We start from the raw sequence: 21,797 nt of genomic DNA on the forward strand, positions 1-21,797 counted from the left end.
TGTAGCTGTTCCGTAATTGTAGGGCTGTCTGGCCTGGGCTGAAGGACTCCGAGGGAAGGTCAAGGTAGCGCCAAATAAAAGAAGAACGAGGGTCTTTAGACACCTGTTCTTTTGTACACGGGGGAGGGGAAAATGGGGATGTGTGTACCAACACCAGTGTCCCTAACTGTGCAGTGACTGGATGTAGGGACATGTAAAGTGCTCAGTTTGCTGTGGCCCTTCGTCCCGCCAAACATTCTTTAAAAGACAAGCATTGACATAGCCAATAGGTCTCGCTTTTGGGACCTTAAAGTATTTAGTTATGCAGCACAATATCCTTGGTGCAACAACACTAACTATTGCATGGCTAAACCCTTATAAGGTCCCAAAGGAGAGACCTATTGGCTATGCCAATGCTTGTTCTCTTTGGTTTTATGGGTAACCAAAGAGCATAATAGGAGCCTCCTGTCTTGTAATAACAAGCATTGGCATAGCCAATAGGTCTCGCCTTTGGGACCTTATAAGTGTTTATCCATGCAACAGTTGCATAACTAAATACTTATAAGGTCCCAAAAGCGAGACCTATTGGCTATGCAAAGCGGCCGCGAAAGTGAAATTAATCGCGGTAAAGCATGGCGCGCGCGCCCGCGCACATGCACTGTAGCTCTAGGCTGGCCTGGTTGCACTTTTTGGAGCCCTCTCAATAAGTCTCGCCAGACCAGCGCATGCGCTGGGTCAGGCGAGACCTAAAAATCACATTTTAAAAGTGGATAATCACAGAAGTGTATCTTCTGTCTTGTTAAATGCCTCTGCAGTGCATACTGTAGAACCGCTGCGCGTGTCTATATACTTTCCGTTATAGACGTCAACAAAAACAAGTACTGATCCTCCTATCAGGCAAAAGCGGTCGACTTGGAAGCTGGGACACCAGGTTCCAATCTCAGTTTAGACTCAACATCTTGTGGTTTTGTGTAAATTTCTTAATATTTACGTGCATGGGGAAAAAAAATGGGGCATATTATCAAGGAACGGCGTTAAAATTATCAAAGCGGCGATAATGGGCTTGATAATATGCTGCAGAGAATTCCATTAGAAGCCCATGTTCTGGTGTCAACATGGGCTTCTATTGGAATTCTCTACGGCATATTATCAAGCCCATTACCGCCGCTTTAGCGGCAGTTTTCTACCGCTAAAGCGGCGCTAATTTTAACGCCGTCCTTCATGATATGCCCCAATGTTCTTATATAACTGTTGCTCACGTAATGCGCTGCAATCATTTCCGGGCGAGTGCGCACTGCATTGCTGCAATTAAGCTCATTGAACTGCTGTTGGTCAGCTGTTTGCAACTCCGTCTCTTTACGGCAAAAATCGGCTGACCCAAAAAATAGCACAGCTTCCCGACCCAAAAAATAGCACAGCTTCCCACGACACCAGTACGGTTTTCCTTGTATGCGCACCTTGTAGAAGTAGGAGCATAAAGCTCAGTGTGACCGCCCCTTTCGGTGACGTCACTGTGGGAGGAGGATGAGGGTATGTAAACGGCCAGCGTGACGTTTCGCTTCTCTTTCGGCCGAGTTTACGCGGCGTGGATCTTCTCGATGCATCAGGTGGGTAAAGGTTTTTGTTTTGTGGGGCCCAACGTTTGGACCTGGGACAGGTCCTTTTGTAGTAAATGGTCTTGATAGTGTACTTCCTTTAGCACGCTGCAGAGCGGTGCTCCAAGGTTTCGCTACCTCGCTGAGCGGGCCGGATACTCGATATGCACGAGGCGCAGTCGTAATCGTTGGGGTCCCTCTGTGCAGCCCCTCTTAACCACCACCCATTGCTCTTGGGGCGCCCCAGTTTATTGCTTGCGTGTTTTTCCTAGGGCTGATCCGCGTTGTCCTATTTTTGCGCATCGGGTGTTTGGCCTGTAAACAGCCAGGCATACAGCTCCACTTGTGGGTACGTGCGACATCATGGCATTTTAGAGGGTGATCTCTTTAAGGCATTTACTGAAGAACTTCCGCCTCCGTTAGGATAAATGGGGTTAAGCTAGTACAGTGCTGCAGCGGCTGCCATCTTTTGTCTGCTTCCCAGGAATAGCAGACACGCGAGGGCGGCCATCTTTGATGGGGCAATTTCTTCCTATGTGTATGGGACCGGCACACCACCTCCCGCAGCATGTCAGTAGCTTGACGGCAGAAGTAACTGTGGGGAGAGATTAAGGCTTTAAGTGTGGACTCTGCAGAACACCTAATTAAAAGACGCGGAACCTTCAGCCTTTTCATGAAAGTAGGTGGGATGCTTGAATTAACTGGCATTCTCAATGTAGAGTTGTCCTTATGTAGTTATGCAATAGCTTTCTACTCCCTCTTTTTCTTGGGTCTCACCTTGGACAGCACGCTCGGCTTGCGAGACATTTTGTTTCCTTTTAGGGGGATTTAGGCGCACAATTGGTTGGCTTTATCGTAGCTCTTATTTCCTTGCTTGTGTTTAGTCAGAGCGTGCAGTGTTAACTGATTTTTATGCGTTTGTCCACCATGGCGCAAGTGCTGTCCTTTTTAACAGTGTCTAGAGCTACTTTCTCTTTCAGTTAAACAAGGGTGCATGTATTTGCAGGCAGTCCCAGCGTTGTTGCATAACTCCCGTCAGTGTAGGCTGCATCATTGCCCCCCCCCCATAATTTTCATGCAAATAAAGTTCTTTATGCACAATCCTAATACGGTTTAAGTGGGTGAAGGTTGTGTAGAAACTTACTATGATGACTATTTACATTCTTGTTTAAGCTGTGTGGTGGGTTTAACTGTTGGCACGAAATGATGACTTTAATACGTGTTAGACTTCTGATATACATGAAGCTGCCTTTAAGTTCTGACGTGCCACGACAGGCATATTTAAAATAAAACCAATGTCAACTGTTGCACCATTGAGGGCTCAAACCGTTGTTGTTTTTTTCTCCCCTTTTTTCTTTTAGATGAAACTACATCGCTGGACGTGCTATATGGACACAAACTGCAATAGAAGCACAAATTGTCTTCAATAAAAGATTGTTCTTGACAATTGAATGTCTGTTGTGTTTTGTGGGGGGTGGTTCGTTCAATTTCTGTTAGTTATTTTGATGGCTTTTGACATGCACTGTCTTTGAACCGGTGGTAACCCAAACAATGGCTTCACTGGCCAAGCAACAGTGCAAGAGTAATACCTTGTTTATAACTGGAGCTTCTTGGACCAAACCCAAGTAGTTCTTTTAAGAACAAGTTACATGTGTTGTGGCTTAGTAAAAGAAGAGTGAAATGCTTTAGGGAGCTACTTTAGATTAAGCTGTGTTGCAACTTGATCGTGGGTAGATAAGGGAACCGGAGGTGTGCCCTAAATCATTGGTACCTAAGTGTACCCCCATTCGAGTTCAGAACATGTTATGTGCACAACTGTTCCACTCACATCCGATGCTAATACTTTTTGGGGTGAGTCACAAAGAAATGTGCACTGTGCAGGGTTAACTGCCAGAACTCTAGCCCAGCCCTCTTCTGTCACTGCTTACTCTTGCACCTCCTGGTGCTTGCCCAGTCCATAGATCGCCATATCACTGCTTTTCCCTTAGTTTCTCCTGCCTGTCACTGCTTGTTTCAGAGTCGCGCACTGAGTATCAGTTTTCTGGAGCAGTGGTGGTCAGTGTGCTTATGCCTATTGGTTTCTTCCTCCAGAAGATTACAATCAAACTATTCCTTACTTTAACAAGCATTAGAAATGCAATAGGCTTACATTTTTTTGAGCTATTAGTTTTGTAAATACCAATGTCCTTTAACCGTGTCGTGGAGGTATGTTTTTTTTGTGTGGAATTATGTGAGTTGTTTTGGATTTGTTAATTTTGTGGTATGGCGTGGATTTGTTTAGTGTAAATATGTGGCATGGTGTGCAGCGGTGTACAGGTTTGTAGAGCATAGTGGCACTGTATATTGCAGTGTAGTAGCACAGGTTGTAACAGAGTGGCTTAGTGGCGCTCATTGCAGTGCTTGTAGGTGAAGGAAAGCATCAAACATACTTAATGTGTATGTGTGCTTTTAAAGTAGTAATGCATTGCATTAATGATGGTTTTTGCAACCAGATGTAATTTTGCCCCTAGATTTGATTTTCCACATAAATGTTTCACACTAATACTTCACCAAAGGGAATTTTTTAACTCGATATGGTCCCAACCTAATGTGTCATAGCAATGCACATCTTTTCAACACAATTCAAAATCTTATCACATTTTCTGTATGCATAGAGTGATTTTTGCACCGAAATGTGGTACAACACCCCTGATAAACTCTGCACTAAGAGTTATTTTGAGCCGAAGTGTGATGTTGCTAAATGGGATTATTGCTTACATAGGTGTTGTTGCACTAGGTGTGAGTTTGCTATAAGTGTCTTTTTTCACGCTAAGCTCATTTTCTTGATTATTGGGTGGTAAGCCATATTAAATAAAGCGGTGACTTTTATTTCAATGCTCGATGTGTTTCATGAGCAGTGGAAGGCCCTTTGCAAAGATTGACTGGTAATCTTGTAGTTGCTTACTGCTGTATTTGGGTTTTAAATTGGTACTAATGAGGTGAAATATTTCCCGTTACCTCGAGTTAAAATGACAAAATAGTGAAGTAATGCTGACAACAAAATGTGGTGCAGTGTGTCACATAATTTACCTTTTTTTGCTGCAGGATTTAGTCACACCTGCTGCATAATGTGGTCCTCTTCTGCTGAATAATTCCAATAGTTCTGCTTAAAACTTCATGGTGGCAAATATTTATTCTTATTTGAGATGTAAGGGTGTTATCAGCTGATATCTAATAGTGGAGACACTTACAAAAATGTCTGCATTAGGTACAGTTTGATTAGTTATTACTAAAGTATATTTTGTAAGAACTTGTTTTATCTCAATCACTGCATCATTTTGCAGCAGCCTAGCTTAAGAGTATGTAAATACTGATTAAAATAATGACTTGCATATTCGCAGTGCTTTCTGCAACAGGCTGTGACCTGATAGCACTATAAACAGCGCCAATGTAATTCTGCAGCATGGTTGACTAAATTCTGCAGTAAGCAAAGGCAAGTTATGTTGCATATTTTGTGATAGCATTGCTGCATTAGTTTGCAATTTTTACACTTGCTAGCACTGTCCTGGCCTTAATTGCCTCATAAGAACCACATTAACACCCACATATAGCAATAAGCAACAGAAAGGTGACCAGTCAACCTTTAGAAAGGGCCTTCTCCTTCTACTGCAAGGTAACATGTTTTCTGCATTTCTAGTAACTTCAACCTTTGAGCTGGAAACACTTTTTTATTTTTAAATCTGCAAATTATGTGGCAAATCCATAACTGCGCTATGAGTGCAGGTTGAAAGTGAAGGGTGAGAATGAGGAGTGAATTGGCCAAAGGCAGGGTGCATTCCTAGTCACTAGAAGTAAATCAGCATGTGCTGATCCTGCAACAAACTTCCGGTTTTATGATTAGGAGTGCCAGCTCATTATTTTGATGTCGCAGATGGTACAAAAATAAAGTCACCTGAAGCTGTCTTTTCAGCACTTCTGTGTGTGTACTTCGAACAGCAAATATAGGTAGGAAGCACTTTTAATTGTGTTCTAGGGCGGCCTAAATGATTCATTACTGTTAATTAAAGGGAACAAAGACAGAAGTCACATTACAAATGAATACATATTTAAAAAAAAAAAATTATAACCGTATTTAGTGTGAAGACAAGGTCTTTGCAGGCTCTTTAATCATACATGGCTGGCATTTTTATTTTGGCAACCCTACTTTATATTCTTTTTCATGAAATGCATTTTCGCACTACATCACTAAATGTAAAATACAAATGTCAGGAATAAGCAGAGTGGAGTCCCAAAGGGTACTGTAACCGGAAAAAACTAAGCCTCTAACCAATTTACGAAGGTATGCAAATGGTCTTTAAAGACTTGTGAAAAACTTGAGCCTGCTGGAGAGAAGCCTGGAAATGCAGCAAATAAACATCGCTGCACTTCCAGGCTGTCATCGTTTACATGTACTTGCAGAGGCATTTGTGCCCCCCTGGGAACCTGTGCCCCACAGTTTGAAGACCTCTGCCCTACTGTCTCTGATAAGTGCACCAGATGTCACTTACCCAAAGTTGACAACTCGCAGGTTCTGGAACTGCCAGGTGCTCGTTCCATTCTGAAGTGTGTCGCGAGCAGTTTCAGGTAGAGATTATACTCACTCGAGGTTGTCATATTAGGCCTATATTATAAGAAAGTTAACCAATCTAGAAAACATGTTCATTAATGTGGCATGGTTGCTGGCCAAGTGATGCAGAGGTTTGTTCTGGACAGCAACTTAGGCTCCTTCTGTGGGGTCTTTGCTGCTGAAGTTGGCAGATGCAGAAGGTAACACTGCAAACACAGGCCGGAGGAGGAGTGGGCATTTTAGTATAGGACACATTGATCACAACTTTACAGCCAAGAAGGATGATAGATCTCCCTGAGAGATAACGTGTGCCAGCTCACTCCCTATTTTATAACACTACATGACCAAACCGGATAGGCAGGCTTCCCTCATGTTTGATTCTTTGGACTCTAATCATATGTAACTCAACCTCTCGGTTGCCACCTGGTGAATATTCTGAAGGTGTGGAATCTGCAATTAGATACAATAGCTACAGGAAAGCACATTATAAAGGCAAGTAACTTGTTCTTCTGATTGATACTTCTAACTGCTGATTCCTCCACTTTTGATTAGATGCCAAAGCAGTACCTCCCAGATGGTGGATCTGAGAACCACTCAAATCAAAAAGTCCTAAAGGACTGACTGGCAAATAAACAGAAAATGCTCTCTGCTTGCAATCATACTGATATCAGCATTGGTTCTGGTGGAATGAGCCAGCAAACATTAATGGGGTTTCTTCATGGCCAATGTGTCGCAGATTTTACTGCAGAGCCTGATTCACTGACAGGTGGACCCCTTCTGCCTTCCCTTGCCCTTCACTCCAGTGAATCCCACAAATCTGATCATCCACATACTATTTCCCGGTATAATTGATGTAAAAGCTAAGGGCCATTTGAGGATGCAGCAGATGGAATCACTCCTCATCCTAAAAGGGGGGAGGTGTATGGAGGAATGCCAGTATGGTTATGTTTTCCAATCTCTGTTGGACCAGACATATGTAGCAGGATGGCTGGACTAGACACATGTAGCATGATGGCGTCTGTGCTTCTGTTTACAAGATTTCTTCTGTGTGGATGGGCCACAAGAGGCTGATGAGTCTCTCTGGACTATAGCTATGATCTCTGCCCATTCTCATCATCTATGGAGTTTGAACTCGAGAGAGATTTCTAAAAGAAATGAGACATCCTACCTCTCTAGTGACTCATTTGGCTATCTGCTTAGAGGAGCAAAGTCCAGATTATAAATGGTCCTCTCTTCTTATCGGGTAAGGAGGTTCTTCCTCTTCCCTTTAGTACCTTTCCCAGTAGGGCTGCATAACACTGGGGCCTATGTAAAGATGTCCAAAGGTGATCAGGATTTGGAGGCAGTATTCCACTGATCCATAGCCATGTGCACCGAATTTCACTGAGCTCCTCCTGCCCTTCAGCGAATGCTGATGCTCCCCTTCAGCAGATGGGATGATTTTGCAGAAAACAGGACTCTTGTATTTAGGGAGCACATGTTGTTTCTTTCTAGGTGCTGTATCTCTTGGCAGTAACCATGCTCTCATATCCTCCAGATGGCCCTGTGCATGTCTTGACTATAAGAGGTCCTTCCACTCAACATGTTCCCAAAATATAGAATTCGTGGCACACATTTTTAATAAATAATAGCCTGACACTGGTCGTCATTACATTTTATTTATTAGTTATCTCATTACGCAATGAAGGTTAAAGGCAAGTGATCTTTTCATGTCCAACTGTGTCCCTAACACCTGTCTATCTCTTGCCTCACTAAACGCTATTCATTAACTTATCACATGTTATGGGATTACCTAGCATACATACACAACTGACTTTGCAGAGCAAACGCAATCTACACAAGATATAAAAGCGGTATATAAAAGGTTTTATTAAATTACATTTTATTTTCTGTGTATGAATGTTTTATGTGTCTAATGTAACAGGTTTTCAGTAAAGACATATCCAATTAGTTATGCATTATGGAAAGAATCAAAGTATATCGTACTACTTTTAACAGTGAATATTGGCATGCCATGCCTCAAAGTGTCAGGTTTATAAAATGTTGTGTTTAAAACAGGCGGGTTTTGCATTTTCGCTTTGGTTGCATGGGTCTGTGAAGGTAAAGCAGTTCAGTGACTGGGCTTGTCAATTTGCGCAGCTTACATAGTTCTGGCACAATCTAGACGTTAATAATTTGGTGGCGTTTGCAGCATTGCAAGATATTTCTCATACAGTGAGGGTTGGGACGGAAATATCCTCTACATGGTAATGGACATGCACTCTGCCCTAAGTACTGTACTAATGTCCGGTTCCCTAATGCTGATTCTTTTTGTCATAGGTGAACGCTGATCATGCGTGTGTGCCATGACATAGATTTGTCTGATGGATTTTGCTTCCATTACTTTCCCCTACCCAAAATACTTTTTGCCCATCCTATACACCTCCCCTCTACCTTTCACTTGATGACATATGCCAGGAGGGGCTCCGAAAGCTCTACCCTCGTAGTAGTAGAAGACTACCGTCTTTGCCAGGAGTTAAGCTGCACAAGCATTGTGGTGGCAGCATACCATGTAATATTCAGTAGGAGTGAACATGTACATTTTAACCTGTATAAGTGGAGTGAGGCCTACAGGATCACTTATTTTTAAACGTTCCACCACTATGTGCTTAACTTACTCTTGGCTACATCAGAATATTGTGAGTTGCTTTGTAGTGCAGAGGGGTTATATGTGCGCTGGGTTTATGTGTGCCTGTGGAGGGTGTCATACAGTGATAATGCAGAATAGAGTAGTGCATGAATGTGGTATGCATGTGCTAGAGGTGCATGTGCCTGACAGTGGTACAATACCTTAAGGATGTAGTATTGAGCAGTGCGTGCAGGAAAAGTGCATGTGCTGGGTGTTTGTGTACCTGTGAATGGTCAATAAATGATGAATGCAGTGCGTGCATGTTGAATGCAAGTTCTGGATGTCTGTGTACCTCTGAATTGTACAGCACATAGAGTATACAGTACCATGCAATGCACGTATGATGTATACATGCACTGGATGTATATGTACCTGTTACTGGTACAATACATTGAGACCCAGGGGTCCATTTGGGAGACCCATGCCTGCATGGTGAAACATGGAGAGGAGGTAGAGAGATCCCCAAAGACAGATTTGTGGATTGCTGCATTCCTGTAAGCTGGGTTTGACACACTTGTGAGGGGAGGACCAGTCTTCCCGGTACACTTCAAAGGGTACTCTGATTCAGAGAGAGGTAACAACGAAGAGGACCTGGGCACTTCTCAGGAAAGAGATGAGGCTGATAAGAGAATCACAAAGAGTAGGCCTGGGCTAACATTTTGATATCCACATCATTGTGGCTTGCCTCCGGGTGTGAACTTTAGCTACTCCCGTGGCCTGAGTTGTAGGACTATCAGTTTTGGAGATAGCCCCCCTATGACTGACTGCTTTTTAAGAGGGAGCAGAGGAGTATGCACTTCAAAAGAATCAAAACCCCAACATAAAACTTGAAAGACTCGGATCCTAAATCACATTTGGTGTCTGGAATGGACTATAAGAAGGGGGGGTTGAGACCTCCAAAATTGTCATCTGCCAAGCAGTCAGATGGGCTGTCTGATGAGAGGAAGCTGTGCAAGACTTCTGCCTGAGACTGCTTGGTGAGGGGACACTACACAAGGAATCCAAGACCACCTGCCCTGGATCCAGGAGTGCCAGCGTCTGCCTGCTTGCCAAGATCAATGTGCCCTGTGAGGAAGGGGAGAGCTTTAGAGGAAGCAGGGTCTAGTAGGGAGCCCTGTCAAGTGGACTCTCGGTGCAAGGAAATGACTGTTGCACCGATCGAATTGTTGCCCATGTGCAGGACTGAGTCGGCAACCCCCTTATGCCAGGAGAGGGCCGCTGTGAAGATATCTGTGTGAAAGACTACCATGCGGTATTGCCTGATAACTTCTGTGATATCAGTGTGGCAACTCTGTTTGCCAGGAGGGGCTGCCATTACAAATACTGCCGCGCAGTAATGCCCAAAGCCTTGTGCAGTACCGGTGCGCCAACCCCGTATACCAGGAGAGGCCTTGGTGAAAGACTGCTGTGCGGTAAGAGGCAAAACCTTGTGCAGTAGCGGTGTGGTGACCCTGTATGCCAGGAGGAGCCGTTGTGGATAAGTCTGCCATGTTGGCTGGACGGGAGTCGGTGGACAGTGAGCTGTTTTGCCTGTGTGTTGGAGGAGGTCGCCAGAGGCACCAAGGACTGTGACTTGTTCTACCCTGTTGGTGAAGTCAGGACGCAGTGGGAGCACTGTAACGGCCCCGGGGGAACTTGCTGCTAATTTGAGCGCATGTGCCCTGAAACACCGTTGACTTTAAATCAAAGTCGTAGTGGACGTTTGAGACTTGTACTGTAAGTGGGACATACCCTGGATGTTACCAGTAGTAAATGGGGAATAACCACGATCGCTAACACGAGGAGTTAGTGGGACAGGGAATAGCCAGACTGACACCAGAGCTCCAACCTCACGGGAGAACTCTGTAATTTGTTTGTGAATGTCGTATTCTTCCTTTGTGTGGGTAGCTTTAGAAATAAAATACTTCACTTTTTTTCCATAAAAGTGAGTTTTGACTGGACAGTGATTCATTGCTGGTGCGTGCATTTTGAGTTGTGAGCCTGTGTTCACTAATCTGTAACCACACCTCCCTTCCTGAGGGAGCCTTGGACTGCTCTGACCACACGTACCCTTAGAGTTAAGGACAGAAGGCGTATTTGGCTCAGTTAGACAGGATCCATAGTAAGTCAGGCCCCAGATCATCAGGAGTAAAAGGACCCGACCACCACGGTTGGGCCCACTAGCCCGTGTGTTCCCATGGCCCTCCGAAAGGAGTTCTGACAGTAAGTTTGCATACAAAGTAACCTTGGTTTTTTTTTTGGTAAGTGGTTTGTGAATTACGCTTCAATGCAAAATATTTGATATTAATGCAAAAGATATGCCGTCATTTTGACGGTTTTCCAACTGGACGAAAGCCAGCCTGATTAAATTAGGCTGACAAAACTGCATGTTAGGAAAATGCCAAAATGATGAAATACCTTTTCCACAAAAACAGTATATTTTTGGGAAAACGACATATGTCATCAAGAGAAAGGTAGAGGGATGGTGTATAGGATGTGGGAAAACGTAGTTTGGGTAGGGGTAAGTAATGAAAGTAAAATAAATAAAAAGAAAGGAGTAAAGTTGGACAGTAGAAGACATATACTATTAAAGAAAGGTAATGGAAGGTAAAAGAATAGAAGGGAGTAAAAGCAGAAAAAAATATGTGGCGTTTAAGAGGAGGTCTACAAACAAATGTTTCTTCTAAAATCGTTTTCTCCAGCTTGGTTTCATCAGAGTGGAGAAAACCATTAATAAAGAAAAAGTTGTTAAACCACTTTCTTAAGCGTGTGTTTTGATGTAAAAGGCAGCCAGTGAGGTTGGAGCAGGATAGAAGAGACATATTCACTTTGCCTGCCTCACGCACTCATCCAAGCAGCTGCTTCAGGTCATCTTGACTCTTGATGTCTAGTGAATTAGTCTGAGCATTGACGTAAAACTGCTGGAGCGGCTGAGGTTGTTGTTGGAAAGGAGAAGTTTAAGTGTGTTTGACTGTTTTAGCAGGTGAATAATCTGCCTATGACTAGTTTGCTGTCGTACGGCCTGGGTCTAAGAGGACTTTTAGAGATTCCATGTGGTTTTATTTTGCTGATGGAATTTGTGTGCCTTTTGAGCAGCTCTTCAGTAGTGGGCATCTTTCAGCAAAGCCACTTTAAGGAATCTGAGATTAAAGGATTGCTGAAGTGTATGCAAATTGTAGAACTAATGCCATTGTCCTTGGATGAGTGAAAAAGTTCTTTGAAATTGAAAATGTACCCAACCATTTGGAGTACCAATATAAATGGCATGTGTGAAGTATGTCTAAATTATTTGGACTTCCATCCTATTTCCAATGCTTCCAGAGTTAAAGGAAACTAGCTACATGCCTCAACTCATCTGCATGTTTTCTAGCTACTCTGCCTTTCCCTCCTGAACTAGAGTGCGCAGACTATCAACGCTAACAACATAAGAAATATTTCTTCCATAAGTCTGCTTCCCAGACCCGATAATAAATGTTCACCAGGGCATACTAAACGTGGGCTGACCATTTTCACTACCGAATATGTCTTTTTGTTATTATTTTCATTGCCACAGTCCACGACAAAAAGTAGCTTTAAAGTGAATTTAACTGACTGCCCAAATGATAGCATTCATTTTACACCAGCTTGTTCAGCCATCTCTTTCCCTGACACATCCGGGTCTGACTCAACCATCCCCTTTTCCACTCAGACTTAATAATCCATTTTCCGAAACGCTCATCTTCATATCTAAGCTAAATAGTTTTCTTTGCTGTAAAGGGGCGATAGCGAGGCAGTCTAGTAGGAATCTACTTGTTAGTGGATTCTCAGTAAATCAGGTTTATCATAAAGGTTCAGTGTGTGTTTTTAGGAATCGGTCAGTTTAGCTTAGAATTGGCTAGTGAGATCCTGTGCTTGAAGATGCAACAGAAGGAGGACTGTTGAATTCTGCTGACAGGCAAAAACTAGAGTGGGCTTTTAGTCCTTAGCTTTGATTGAGTGTTTTGTTATTCTCTTTAAACGAAAAGTATAGTTCACTATGGCTAGTAGTCTATCCGCAAGGATAAACTTCAAAGGCCTCTGCCAGGCGCAACGAAGATACTGTAAATCCAGTCCCAAATGCCTGCAGTGGAGAATTTAATGTCACCACCGCTCAAAGCTCTCTCTATCTTGCAGTGCTCAGAGCGACATCTTGACATGCATTCCACCATGCCAATTTACCAGCATTTAAAAGGTAGAACATGCCACAAGTACTTCAATGATTAAAGCTAATTGCTAGAGTGCTTTAAACCTTGAGAGAAGAAGTGCAGCTGTATCTTCTAACGTGCTTGCAAGTCTTCCTTTGCTCTTTTGAAGTTCTCTCCTGTCTGCGATGAGTCACAAAATGGAAGTAGATTCATTGACCTCCGCCTCACTTGTTAAAACAAAACAAGCGCTCTCCAGGCAGCCGCGGCACCCGCGCTTTACTTATAAAATTAAAAGTAAAGCGCAGGTGCCACGATTATACCAAAAGTAAAGGAATAGATGTTTTTTCTATTTCTTTACTTTTGGTATAATCGCGGCACCCGCGCTTTACTTTTAATGTTAAAAGTAAAGCACGGGTGCCACGATTATACCAAAAGTAAAGAAATAGATTTTTTTTTATTTCTTTACTTTTGGTATAATCGCGGCACCCGCGCTTTACCTATAACATTAAAAGTAAAGCACGGGTGCCGTGATTACCCAAATTTAAAGGAAAAAAAGCGCTCGCAATGTACACTTTTCTCTTTTTTGGCCATCCCACTTGGACGGCCTCGGCCTGCTTTCCTTCTGCCGCAAAAGGTTTATTATTATCTTTATGGGGCCATGTGTTTGCCCCCATAAAGATAACAAAACTTTTGCAGCAGAAGGAAAGCAGGCCAGTTCGTCCAAGTGGGACGGCCAAAAAAGAGCAAAAGTGTACGTCACACTAACCTCTTTCCCAATGGCTGGCCACCGTTTAGCATAAACGGTGACACAGGCCATTGGGAAAGAGGGGCGGGGCTTAATGCCCCTTACCAAAAAATCCCTTAAACATTAAATCTCACCAGCAAGACTGCGCATGTCTGCGCAGCCTACGCTAGCCGAGACCTAAACAAGCATTTACAATGCAATGGTCTTGGCATTGTTAAAGTTGGAGCTGTTGGCATTGCTCATGACATTATTCTTGTTTATGTTTTTGTTTTTAAAACATTTAACCCCTTGGCTGCGGCAGGAATTCCGCCGCAGCACTGGGGGTGGTTTGGGGGCAGCGCGGTGGCGCTGTGCTCGTGACGGAACCACTCCGTCACGAGCCACGGTTGAGCTGTGCTCATGACGGAGTGGTTCCGTCACGTCTCCGCCCACTGCGCTAATCGCCCGCACAGGCGGGGAATTAGCGCCACGTGGGAGGAGCGGCCGCCAACGGCCGTGGCATGACGGAACCACTCCGTCATGAGCACACAGCACCTGTGGCTCATGACGGAGTGGTTCCGTCATGAGCAGGGAAGGGGTCAGAGAAACGGCATTGTTATTTACAATGTCAATAGCTTAATCACTCTCCAATGCAAGACCTATTGCATTTGCACCCACACACAAGCCACACACACACACAGAGCCACCCACACATACAGAGCCACTCACATAGAGCAACCCACAGAGCCACCTACACACACACACACACACAGTTACCCACACACAGACAGAGCCACCACGCATAGAGCCACACACACAGAGCCACCCACACACACATAGAGCCTCCCACACCTAAAAATCATTGCACAGTCAGGCGAGGAGGCCCGACCGCTCACATCCTTCTGTGAAGGTGAATGTCCACAAACGGCTACGGTCACGGCTCCGTGAGCGGCGCGTCTAAAACAGATAACGCTGACTCTGCGTCAGCGTGCACGCAAGGGACGCGTTGGAAAGTTTGCCAAACGTGACGTGTCTGTAACTGGGCAGGGCACTCTCTGAGTGCTGGCAGTATTACGAAATGTCCTAAAACGCGTTCGAGATATTCGCGTGTATAGTAAATAAAAAGAAACAAAGGGGCATATCAACAACAACCGGCGATAATTATCTCTAAGCGCACTTAGCGCTAGGATAATTATCGCCGGCTAGCGTGAATTTTTATCGCTGAGATAGCGTGCTATTAGCAACGCTTATCTCAATAGCAATAAAAATCCTCACGCTAACAGGCTAACGTGAGATTATCGCTGGAAACCCAGCGATAATCTCACGTTACCTTGTTGATAGGGACAGGCAAACTTAGCCATGATATCCTCCTTCCATAGGATATCATGGCTAAGTCAGAAAAATACCAGACGTAAAAAAGCAGCGTTAACCGCGGTTAGCGCTGCTTTTTTTGTCTCTAACAGGGTTAGCGACATTCTTGATAATAGGAGAAATGTCGCTTAGCGACATTTCTCCTATTATTTTACTCTGGAACGCCCCCTTTGCATCTCGTAAGAGATGCAAGGGGAAGCGTAGAGTAAAAGGGTGCTAACATGCACATTTGCATGTTAGCACCCTGTTGTTGATGGGGCGCTAGTTTTATCTCTCCTTTTTTGGCTTTTAAAGCCAAAAAAGCAGAGATAAAGCCCTTGTTGATATGCCCCAAAATTACTCTGTACACTTTCCCAGTGGCAAGCTAAAACCCGCCTTGGTCCCTGCTTGAATGGAAGAGCAGTATCGAGCAGTTTGTTGAAAGTCACATTGCAGATGATCTGAAAACGGTCTCATGCGTGTCTCAGACATCAGCATAGTATTTAAATAACATGCACATAGTTAATAATACAGTGTCAAGAACGTAAATACATACTGTAATGGCATAAAAGGTTCCAAATGTGCGTCCACGCTTTCACAAATGAAAGGCAACCACATCCCCAGTACATTCAATACCCCATGTAAAATATATACAATATTCGGCACATACTTAGAAACAACTTCAGATATTGTGCATACCCCAGGACCCCGCAGGAGCTCGCCGACTTGCTAACCATGTTTCTCCGAGGTCAAGCAGAAATGCCTCGGAGAAACGCAGCAAATTTTCGGATTGGTGGGTGTGTTTTTCTTTCTCTGCTCTTCCCATTGGCTGGAATGTGTACATTCCAGAGGAGGATAAGAAACTAAAAAAAACGCCCCCGAATCCGAAAAAGACAGGGCTTAAACGGACAGACGCCCCTCTCCTCCAATGGCTGGCCTCCGTTTAGGAGGCCAGCCAATGCAGAAGAGGGGCGGGTTCAAGCCCCGTACTAAAAAACATTAAATCTCGCGAGCGAGACCTAAAAAGGAAGCTTGGTTTCTCAGGACCAGCTTCTCTAGTAAGAAAGTAGCATTTGGTATTTTAATAAAGAGCGCTTGCAGCTCACTTACCCACAGCAACAATATGGTGATGCGGATCGCTGTCTTGAGGATGAGAAGCCGTAGAGAGCAGTTGAATAATGTTTACAAAAAGCACATATCAGAAAGATGATGACCAAGTTAAGATCCCAATGAGGCATGATGAAGGGAGAGGGTTGGAACAACTGTTGCAAACCATATAAAAATCAGTCTCCTGCCAAACGGTATGTTCTTTTTCATTCACAATTTTACAAAACCAATGCACATAACGAAAGCGCTCCAACATCATTCCACCCTTCACTTGTATGTGGTTAGTTTATCGCACTCCGTCCCAAATTGGATGGGATTTGTTATCTCCATAGTTGCGTGGTTTATGTGGTTGCAGCGATTGGAATTCCTGAAATTTTAGATGAACCTGAAGCCGTTCCCTTGTTTACCATCTGCTTTTTGTAGTGGACTCAGCTTTGGTTCTATGAAAGGTGCGAGCGCCCTCTAACGGCGTCTATTAAGATTGTACGGTGGAAACAGGCTAGGCCAGGATTGCTTAGAATGCAGCCAAACAAAAGTACTCTGCGCATTGAAATCGTGGGTTATAAAAGGTGGGCGAGCCACTGAATGTTCGAGCCAGATGCTTGGCTCTGCTCGAGGTCCTCTTTGTTCCTCAAACCTAAAACGAGCTTTCGGGTGGTTTCGGCCTGCCACCCACTCTCTAACCTCCTGCACTAAGAATGATAGTGAAGTCATTACCTGTGGCGTGAAACAGGAGCAACACACACATCCATGTAGTGGCCAAATTTCACACAAAAAACGGTCCAATCTCAGCTTCCCACTTCATCCAATTGTGTGATCATTATTGCATACGAGAGTGCCTTGAAATACATGAGTTGATGATGTGTGCTGCACCAAAACCGCTCTTGTGTTTGAATTAACAGACTATAATATGGCTCCATGTATCTTATGAGTATTAACCTCCTTTAGGATGAACATGACATGCCTCTTCGTTTACTATTGACGTTGTCGGGGCAGGGGGTGGGGGGCCGTGAATGTTTATGAGTTATTCGTTAAAAACTGTCACTTTTAATACATTTGCTTCTCTGTCGTCCCTTTTCTGCCTCTCTTCACTGTTCTCGCTTCTCTGCCCCTCTTCTCTGTCCTCCCTTTTCTGCCTCTCTTCACTGTCCTCGCTTCTCTGCCCCTCTTCCCTGTCCTCCCTTTTCTGCCTCTCTTCACGGTTCTCGCTTTTCTGCCCCTCTTCTCTGGCCTCCCTTTTCTACCTCTCTAAACTGTTCTCGATTCTCTGCCCCTCTTCTCTGTCCTCCCTTTTCTACCTCTCTTCACTGTCCTCGCTTCTCTGCCTTCGCTTCTCTGCCCCTCTTCTCTGTCCAAATGGCTGATTTTCTCTGAATGAAGTAACCTTTACAGCGAACCCGTTGAGTAGAGGCACCCGCGGAGGTGTGCTGATGGGGATTATGCGAGGCAGCAGTGCGCCTGGCACTAGAGAGCCATAGGGCAAGGCCGCCCCGTTAGCGTCATCCTAACTGAATACAGGACCCTGCCGCCGCAACACCCTCTACTGTGCGTGACCTCCTGATGAGATAATGTGCCAGAGTGTGTCTGGGGCTATCACCAGAGAACTATAGGGGGCTTCAGCCTTCCTCTGGTCTGCTGGCCACACAACCACCCTCCTGGGGTCAGGCCATCCGTGGTCAGCCGAGGGCTGTGGGGGTATTGTCTCATGGAGTCGCACGCGCTGTGCACATCACAAGACTCGTGGCTGTCTCTCGCGCTCCCATCCACACTGGACCAAAGCCTTTGGTGTACTGATCTACTGACCCACACTTGGGTGGGCTGTGGAAGACGATAGCAGTTCATGGCGTGACTGGACTCGCCCCTTGTATTCCTGTTTATGTACTCTGCTCCAAAAAGGTATGAGTGTGCTGTATCAAACACACCTAAATAAAGGTTATCTTTCCTAAAAAGTATACGAAATTGCAGTGCAGAAACCAAGATGTGATGTCCTCGTTGCCACTGTGGCCCTGTGGCCGTGCTGTTCATGCTGCCCTGCCCACAGGGTAGGGCTGCTGTGCGAGGCACGCTCAGAGCTCCAACCAAGCCACCCTGGGCAGGGCACGCCCCTGGATCGCATCAGCCCCCTGGGGTGTCTCTGGCGCCCTGACACGATCGGCATATATGTAAAGTGCCTGGAAATGAGGGGGGGGGGGGGGGGAGGGGGATGTTGTGAGAGTGAGACCAGTGCCTCTGATCTGCCGAGGAATGCGTCCACGCTGCAACCCCACCATCTTTGAACATTTCAGAACACGTTGGTTTAAACATACCAGGCCTGGCAGGCCATCATATATAAACATTACTGCATCAAAGCTACATAATTGTTTGGTGATGTCACAAACCATCACTGTGCCGGTGAGCAATAAAAGGCAAAGTTCTTTGGTACACTCAGCCTATGCATGCAGCACACCAGGACGATCGGTGCCAGGAAGAGGCCTTTATTTTACACATTAACCACTAGGAAACAGTAAACAAATCAAGATTTCCCAGCGGGGGCTACATCAGGCAACCTGACTGCACCAGCAACAATCCTAGAACCGCACGGAGCGGGGCCCTCCTCAGACCGAAACTGCTACAGCCCCCTGAAGCTACGTTCATACCCTAAACCGCTTTACGCCTTGTCCAGCCACATGTTCGGCTCCTGCAGTGCCCCACATTTACATGCTTATGCTATGAAAGCTTGGTTATCTCTGCCCTAGCAGCTGACAGTGAGTATGTGGCCACCGCACGCAACCTTTCCCAGAATCCTTTTCATGTTCACAGGCTCATTAAAGTGTCCTTGTGTAAGGTAACTAGTGCTCATGTAAAGCGCACAAACTTTACAGTATTGAACACAGCAGCAGCATTTTACTTTTAGACTGCAGTATTGTTTGTTTTATTTCTAAACGTTTAATGCCTATTGCATATGTTTATAAAAAAAACATTTAAAAATGAAACTATGCCCTCTTTGCCAAGGCAGGGGTTGCTAATGCTTGTCTGACCGTGTCTCCAATCTGTTCTCTGTAAACTGTTCTGCCTCCTCTGCCTCTCTTCTCTGTCCCACCATCTCTGCCTCTCTTCACTGTCCTCGCTTCTCTGCCTCTCTTCACTGTCCCCCCTTCTCTGTCTCTCTTCACTGTCCTCGCTTCTCTGCCTCTCTTCTCTGTCCCACCTTCTCTGCCTCTCTTCGCTGTCCCCCCTTCTCTGCCTCTCTTCACTGTCCCCTCTTTTCTGTCTCTCTTCACTGTCCTCGCTTCTCTGCCTCTCTTCACTGTCCCCCCTTCTCTGCCTCTCTTCACTCTCCTCGCTTCTCTGCCTCTCTTCACTGTCCCCCCTTCTCTGCCTCTCTTCACTCTCCTAGCTTCTCTGCCTCTCTTCACTGTCCCCCCTTCTCTGTCTCTCTTCTCTGTCCCACCATCTCTGCCTCTCTTCACTGTCCTCGCTTCTCTGCCTCTCTTCACTGTCCTTGCTTCTCTGCCTCTCTTCACTGTCCCCCCTTCTCTGTCTCTCTTCACTGTCCTCGCTTCTCTGCCTCTCTTCTCTGTCCCACCTTCTCTGACTCTCTTCACTGTCCTCCCTTCTCTGCCTCTCTTCGCTGTCCCCCCTTCTCTGCCTCTCTTCACTGTCCCCTCTTTTCTGCCTCTCTTCACTCTCCTCGCTTCTCTGCCTCTCTTCACTGTCCCCCCTTCTCTGTCTCTCTTCACTGTCCTCGCTTCTCTGCCTCTCTTCACTGTCCTCACTTCTCTACCTCTCTTTACCACCACCACCAATACCACTACCATGACCAACACCACCAATACCACCACCACCAAAAGTGCCAATACCACCACAATACTACCACCACCACCAATACCACCAACATCAACACCACCAATACCATAACCAATACCACCAGCAATACCACCACCGCCAATATCACCACCAATACCAATGCCGCCAAACCAAAACATAAATAAAAAGCATTGTCATTTACAATGCCAATTCCTCAAACTCGTGTGAATGCGAGACCTATTGCATTGCAAATGCTTGTTTTCAGTGGTGGCAAAGAGATCAAGCCAAGGTTCTCCCCATTCATAAAAGAGGCCTTGCACTACCTCTGAGTGCCATTCATGATCTGCTAGGCTTTGGCGACTGAGATCATTTCCCCTGGTGTTTAGACATCTCAACAGGTTACGCAACACCAGGAATATCCTTTGGTGTTCCAGTCATTTCCAGAGACTTCATGCTTCTTGGCACAGGGTTCATGACCCTACCCTGTTTGTTGCAATATAACATGGAGGTAGTGGTGTCTGTGGGAACGCTTTGAGGGATGCTGTGCCCACTGGGTCTTCACATCCCACTGCACAGCTAGCATAAGCCACCTGGCGTGCTTGACCAACAGGATGCAGGAGGCCATCAGTCCCTGCAACCTCAGAGACATCCTCATTGCGATCTTGGAGAAATGCTGAAACATCAGATTCATAGCCAGAATGTCCTGCACTCTCCGCTCTGGGGAGCAAGGCACAAAACAGCATCATGCCTAGAATGGCCCCAGTGAAGAGGAGCATCTTCTAAGAAGACAGGTGTGACTTCGGTAGATTGATAATGAACCCAAATGAAGTGAGGTGGTTGCCGACTGCCTGGGGCAAGAATGCCTTCAACAGACAGTTGAAGAAGGAGGAAGACTGGTAGCCCTGATTTCCATAGATGTGCAACCACCACCATCACTTTAATGAACACACAAGGGGCAAGGGTGGGGGCAACACAGTGAATTGAAAATGCTCTTGAATTGCCGTAGCATCTGTGGGCCTGCAGGACAAGGATATGGGGGGAAAAAAGGATTCTGCTGGTCCAACGTCACCACCCAATCTCCAGGGTCATGAGTAGGCAAGACCTGGGTCAAGGTGACCATCTCAAATTTGCTGTTGTGCAGGAAGACATTTGAAGAGCAGAGAACGAAAATATGATGAAAGCCTCTCTCCTTTTTCAGCACTAGAAAGTAGCTAGATTAACAACTACAGCCTAACTGATGTTCGCACCCTCTCTATGGCTAAGTCTGGGCTGCATGCTGCTCATGTTTTCCACATGGTCTGTGGGTAGCACAGCCTGGGCCACGAAAAGGCAGAAGGGTTTGCTGGGCAGGCTGCACCTGATGGCAATAATGGAAGGTCCTACAATAGCCATGGAAGGGGTGAAACTGTTGGTATGGCTGATATGGCAGGGCGGACAGACCCAAGGAGGGTGATTTAGCTCTAATATCCTTATAGCGCTCAAAGGTTGAGTCCGCCATTTCACCAAAGAGGTGAGAGTCAATTTCCATTAATGTGCATTGGATGTTGCCGAAGATGCCTGTGGACCTTATTCAGGAGTGTCTCCTAAGAGCCAAACCCGTGCCAATCGTCTGGCAATCTGTAGTGTCCAAGCCACACCGGATAGTAAATTTCATTGCATCGCAGCAATCCTGTTGAGTTTGTTGTCGCGGACACCCGGTAAGTCTTGTGCAATAGAGTCCAAGAGGTTGAGTGTAATGCCCTAAGAGGCATTTGACATTATCAGATCATACTGCCAAACTGGTTGATGCAAAGGTTTCGGTGTGTTTTGATTCTCTGCCTGTAGGTGTGGTAGGTAATGTATTATGGTTGACTTTGTACAT

At 45.4% G+C, this 21,797-nt stretch overlaps 1 non-coding gene across 1 annotated transcript; it reads left to right on the forward strand.

The window, feature by feature from the left end:
• The first annotated feature begins 3,091 nt into the window (after positions 1 to 3,091).
• On the forward strand, positions 3,092 to 3,227 carry LOC146810245 (small nucleolar RNA SNORA50). Its single transcript, XR_014967098.1, has one exon. It is a non-coding gene; the product is annotated as a small nucleolar RNA SNORA50 (small nucleolar RNA).
• The last annotated feature ends 18,570 nt before the right edge of the window (positions 3,228 to 21,797 follow it).

This window comes from Triturus cristatus, chromosome 7, assembly GCF_964204655.1.
Source record: "Triturus cristatus chromosome 7, aTriCri1.1, whole genome shotgun sequence".
Taxonomy (NCBI): domain Eukaryota; kingdom Metazoa; phylum Chordata; class Amphibia; order Caudata; family Salamandridae; genus Triturus; species Triturus cristatus.